Genomic DNA, 6,593 nt, shown 5'->3' with positions numbered 1-6,593 from the left:
GTAACGGATCGACGCAAAATAACTCGGCTTGACTCAGCTCAAGCAGCTCAGCTCGACTTGGACTGAACCGATTCAACTCAGGCAGTCGGCTCAACTCAGGTCATGCGATCTGGACCTGATCAAACCAGTCCAGCCTGTTCCAACTAGTCCAGTCGGTTCAACAAATTCCCAGCTTGCCGACGATGCGCACGTACAGGCAGTGGCACATTCGGCGTGTGTGACAGTTCTGGTGGTTAGACGACTACCAAAAACTCCATATTTAAAGATCATCAGCTCAGGATTCTCGTGCAAGCATCATTTCATATCGGTAGAGAATGACAAAAATTGACTATTCGAAACAATCAAACTTTCCCTTTCTCACCCCTTCAACGGCGTTGGTGACACCACGATAACCAGTCGACTCCTTTCTACACCAGGAACAAAAATGGCACTGGCAATGTCATCAAATGATGACTGAACGATGATAAAATACCGATGTGAAAATCTTAGAAGAAAGAGAAAAAATAAAAGAAGGAAGGGAGAGAGAGAAACAAAAAAGAAATTGCTATTTTTTAGGAACTCTCCAGAAATGTGGGAGTTTTAAGCTCCTCACAATTAAAAAAATGGAAAAATTCAAGGTTGAGTGCTTAAACTTTCAAGAACTTCCAAAATGACATAAAATCATGAGAAACTTATAATTTGGTCCCCTAAAAAATTAAGAAAGAAAATTTACCCCAACTTGGGGTGTGACAACTCTCTCATCCTTAAAAGAAATTTCGTCCTCGAAATTTACTTGAGTCAAAGTGATACAAGACTGATGTTTCATTCATTATTTAGTCTCTTAGGTAAATTCTACAATATTGTAATTCCTCCACTGAATCTTAACTATAAAAATATATTTACTCGACAAAACTCTCTTTCTGATCATAGTTCCATAATTTGAACATAATTCTCATTATAGGACCAATCATACTGTAATTTTCAATCTTTAATCATAATAACACTTGTTTACCTTTAATGCAACATGCATACCTAATTGTTTTCTTTCAGATTCAATGGAATCACCTCGAGATTTACCCTTTTACAGTGTACGCGAACGCTTTCCTTTAATCACATACAAGCGGAACAATAATGATTCTAAAGTTCTTTAATGCAGTTCATCAATGCCAATCTTTAAAGGGAAAATCACCTTGTCAAAGCTTGGACCAGAATAATTTTCCCTTCAATCCACTTGGTAGTAGTTCCAAATCTTGAAAATTTTCATTTATTATGACCCACAATTAACTTCAAGGTTCCACTTATATAGCTTAGGTACAGGGTTAGGTTCATATAGTGGATAACTTATTCTAATTTCATATCAAGAGTCAGATAAAAATTTTTTAAATAATAAACCTTCATATTATTCACAAGGCTTTTTACAGGATCTGAACGAATACATACAATATTCATTTCCTGTAAATGTCGAGCCCTTACGGATATAATACTTAGGTTAGCTTAATTCAGAAAGGGGACTCGAACTTGGAGTTTTGACTTAGAGAAGTACGATTATAATCTAGGGGCATGTACTGACCAATCATCCTATGACAGTCGACCAAAAGGTCTACCTAGAAGGATTTAACTCAACCTAGGCTCTGATACCACTAAATGCAACACCCTCATATCGATGTGAGTGACCCGATTCGAGGTGTCACATTAGGGCCACCAGAGCGACCCACCACAAAATTGGGAAAATTTAAATTTTTTATTAAAATCTGTAAAATCATTAAAAAATTTTATAAATAAAATACAAGTTTAGAAAATCATTCATATATTATAAACATAATTAAAATCATACAAGATTCAAACTTCGTATCAAATATGACCTACATGCCTCCTACTTACACTAGTATCGTACTTCACAACCAACGCCGAAAGAACTCCTATATTGTTGTCGATAAAAGTACTGGATCAATTCTTTTGCCTAAAATGGTGAATAAAGTGTGAGCTTTGGGAACATCAGTAATACTAAACTACCAGATAATGTTGAAATCCATGTAGATAAATGGCAAGCATAAAATTTCCTTATTGATTCAGGCATCTACAAGTTTTCGTGATGAGCTGAGGTTCCATTGATATTACTTCAGGTAACAGACATAAAGCTTATATATCAAAGGAAATATTCAGAGGATCAGGTTCAGGAGATCTAAAATAGATGTCTAGTGTGTTCCCATAAAACAACAAATAATGCGCATACAGTTTAAAAAATAGTAGTTTATTTCAGTAAAACAAGTTTATAAAACCACTATAGTACCCTCCACACGTACATCATATAAAATATCCTATAACAGGAGTCCATAAGGACTTACCCTAGACCCCTAGGATCTAGGAGTCCAATATAGAAGATACAAGTATACATAAGAGTTACCTTAGGCCACTAGGATTTAGGAGTCTAATATGGAAGATACATGCATCCATAAGGACTTAACCTAGACTACTATGATCTAGGAGTCCATTATGAAAGATACATGCATCCATAAGGACTTACTCTAGACCACTAGGATCTAGGATTCCAATATTGAAGATCAAAACAGGCATGAATTACCAACTAGTTGAACCTTAGTGTCTCCAGACACCTACCTAGATAGTAACCCAATAAAACAAATCAGATAACATACAATAATATCAGAAATTAGAAACAAGAGATAAAAAACCAGTAATCAGAAACCAGATATCAGAAATCATACTTTATATAAATCATAGAAAACATTTTTCCATGGGGAACACACTAGAGGACCCATGTATTTTTCAGAGGCATTTGGTAGTTATCAGGGATGGAAAACGTTGAAACTTTATAGATTTGTCAGATTTTAGAATCGAGGTACCCATTAAGGGGTTCATTTGTTAACAAATCTAATCAACATTCAAAACTTAATGTTTCATATTTACGATTTGGGTATATCGAAAAGGTATTCAAGAATCTTTATTTCAGAGTCATTTAAGATCCAAATATAATAGGAGTGATTCCATTATTCAGACTGTTAGGGGCATTTTGGACATATTGATTCTTGGAGAATTCTTAACAATTTAAACCAATAAAGGTCAAGAGATGGTTTGTATCATTTAGAATTAAATCGAATTATCAACATTTAGTTAAGTCGAACTAATCAGATTCCAACACTGCGATATTTTCCAATCATTCAGACTAAAATGCTTCACATATATTCATTTTTGAATACTGATTGCACCAGCTAAATGAATTTAATATCCAGAGTGACCAGCGTGCTTGAGTTATCCTCTTAACCTTTAAGGGTCGTTATAATATTTAATGCTTCACCTGTACTTCCAAAACTTGTCCACAAACATTTCCTTAAATCCATATCATGAGGGTATTTGGGTTATTTAAGTACTCGTGGTTATTTTAGTCACTTTGGGACTCAAGGGTATTGTAGTTATTTCATCCAATGTTATCATATACATTAATTCTAGTATAACTAATCCTCAGGTTTTTATTCAAGAGTATGAATTCTAAGTCCTTTGTCATTTCGAGGACATATCCATTATCAAGGTTTTCTAAGCAAAACAAGCCTTTAACAAAAATAATCAGAATTTACGGATCCTGGGGTTAATTAATTTACTAATTATTCAGTGCGTTTGGATTTATTCCTTATTGATCTCACAATCCCTTAAGTGAGTAATTTGATTCTTATTCGGTTTACTAACTTTATCCTGAATCCAATTTGGGTCTAACAATGCTTAAATACACATAATGACAAATCATTTTCATCCATGCCAACATGTTCTATTAAGCATGCAAATATTAAAGTATTACCTTGATTCATGAGCCATATTAATCTATCATTTAAACTCCAATTGATCACCCTTGAACTTGAATTCAACATCCAAAAATATCTTAGATACATGACAAAATGAATTGCATTAGAAACGCGTATTAACATGGAAAAACAAAACGAATTGCAAGATAAAATGCTAAAAAAAACTTAAAGGTTTCAAATTTGGTGAAACGGGCCTAAAAAACAAACTCAGGATGTCGAAAAACATTAAGATAGGTGGTCAAAAAAAGTCAACAGTCGGTCAACAGTCGTTCAAAGTCGGTTAAGAACTGGTAAATGTTGGTCAACGACTCGAAGCAAAATAGCTCAGCTCGGCTTGGACTGGATCAGTTTGGCTCAGGTCAGGTCAGGCAATCGAGACTGGTTCAAACTAGTCCAGGTGGTTCAACAACTTCCCAACTTGCAGACGATGCCCACGAACAGGGGGTAGTGTGAACGATGCGTGCGGTGGTTCTGGTGATCAAACTATGACAAAAAACTCCAGATTTGAAGATCATCAGCTCAGGGTTCTCATGCAAGGATCATTTCACGACAGAGATCTACAGAGAGCAGTGAAACTCGACCATTCGAAACAATCAAACTTATCATTTCTCATCCACTCCAACAGTGACGACGATGACTACACCATGACCACCATTTGATTCCTTTCAATACCAGAAATAAAGTGGCGTTGGTAGTGTAGTTAACAGACGAATGAATATCGACGAAATGTAAGTGTGAAAATCTTATAAGAGATAAAAAAAATAAAAAAAGAAAAGAAATATAAAAAAAAAGAAGTGCTATTTTTTGGGAACTCTAAAAAAATGTTGGAGTTTTAAACTCCCCATGATTAAAAAATGACAAAATTCAAGGTTGGTTCCTTAAACTTTCAGGAACTTCAAAACTGACATAAATCTTGAGAAACTTATAATTTGTTTCCCTAAAAAAATTAAACAAAAATTTGCCTCAAGAGCATATGTTTCATCAAAATCTATTCATTCTTATTGAGTATAGCATTGAGCAACAAGTCTAGCCTTGTTCTTCACTATGTTACCATTTTCATCTAACTTATTCCTAAATACCCATTTAGTATCTATAGTAGATTTGTCATTAGACCTTTCAACTAATGTTCATACTTGACTCATCTCAAATTCATTTAACTCTTCTTGCATAGGCAATATCCAAAATTCATCATTTAATTCTTCTTTGATATTTTTAGGCTCTATGCATGAGATAAATGCAACATAATTACAAACATTTCTAAGAGAGGATCTAGTAGTTACCCCTTTGGATGGATTACCCAAAATCTCACCATCCTTGACATTGTTGTATTCCTTTGGGTATGAGACTTCCCTTTCCTCTAAAATTAGCTCCTCAAGAGCATCTTGTGTTTGTTCTTGCATGTCTTCTTTAGATGATGGTTCACAAAATTCATTTGATTTCATAATACCTTCATCATAATCAACACAAGAATCCTTCCTCAAAAGGGGGTTATCATAAAAAATAACATGAATAGACTCTTCTACAACTAGAGTTCTTTTATTAAAGACTCGAAAAGCTTTAGAATTCATGGAATATCCAAGGAATGTTTCTTCATCACTTTTAGAATCAAATTTACCAAGATTGTCTTTTACATTGCTTAAAACAAAACACTTACACCCAAAAGGATGAAAATCGCTAATGTTAGGAGTCTTATTTTAAAAAAAGTTCGTATGGAGTTTTTTTAAAATAGGCCTAATCATTAGTCTATTTACAATATAACAAGCATTGTTTGTCCAAAAATAATTTGGCAAATTATTTTCACAAAGCATGGTTCTAGCCATTTCCTCTAAAGTTCTATTTTTCCTCTCAATAACTCCATTTTGTTGAGGGATTCTAGGTGTTGAAAAATTATGGCTAATTCCATTAGAGTTACAATATTCATCAAAACCAAGATTTTCAAATTTGGTTCCATGGTCACTCTTAACACTAAAAATGGAGTAACCTTTTTCATTTTGGTTTATTTTTGAAAATGTGATGATATTGTCTAAAACTTAATCTTTAGTGCTTAAAAATAGAACCCATGTGTATCTAGAATAATCATCAACAAGAACAAAATCATATTGTTTTCCACCCAAGCTAGTGATCCTAGTAGGCCCAAATAAATCAATATGAATTAATTGCAATACTCTACTAGAGGAAATATCATTAATGGATTTAAAGGAAACCTTTTTATGCTTACCCTTAGCACATGCATCGCAAATTTTGTCTTAATTAAATTTTAGCTTTGGTAAACCTTTAACTAGATCACTTCTAATAAGCTTATCTAATATGCTCATGCTAGCATATCCAAGTTTTCTATGTCATAACCATGAATCATTTTCATCTTTAGCATCAAGGCATATATTTGAGGAAACAATATCATCTAAATGCACCATGTAAATGTTTCCTATTCTATGACCAATAAGCATAATCATGTTTGATGCAATGTCAACTATTTTACAACCATTAGACTTAAAAATGACATTGTATCCTTTATCACACAATTGACTTATACTAAGTATATTATACTTCAAACCATTGACATAGAACATGTTTTCAATTAAAATGGGAGAATTGTTACCAATTGAACCGATTCCTTCTATATGGCCTGATATCTCCGTAAAAAGACTATATTTTAGGTCTTTTTACTTAAGTTATTGATTGTCTAAAAGCAATTGTCATAGCATTTTAGTTGCATATAATTGCATTTAGGACATATTTTCATGTTGTGGATAAGTTTTGTTGAGGTAAAGTTTATTTGACTAAACTGATGCTACTGAGGAG

This window comes from Hibiscus syriacus, unplaced genomic scaffold (genome assembly GCF_006381635.1).
Source record: "Hibiscus syriacus cultivar Baekdansim isolate YM2019G1 unplaced genomic scaffold, ASM638163v2 tig00001644_pilon, whole genome shotgun sequence".
Lineage (NCBI taxonomy): Eukaryota > Viridiplantae > Streptophyta > Magnoliopsida > Malvales > Malvaceae > Hibiscus > Hibiscus syriacus.
This window is presented reverse-complemented; position numbering follows the sequence as displayed.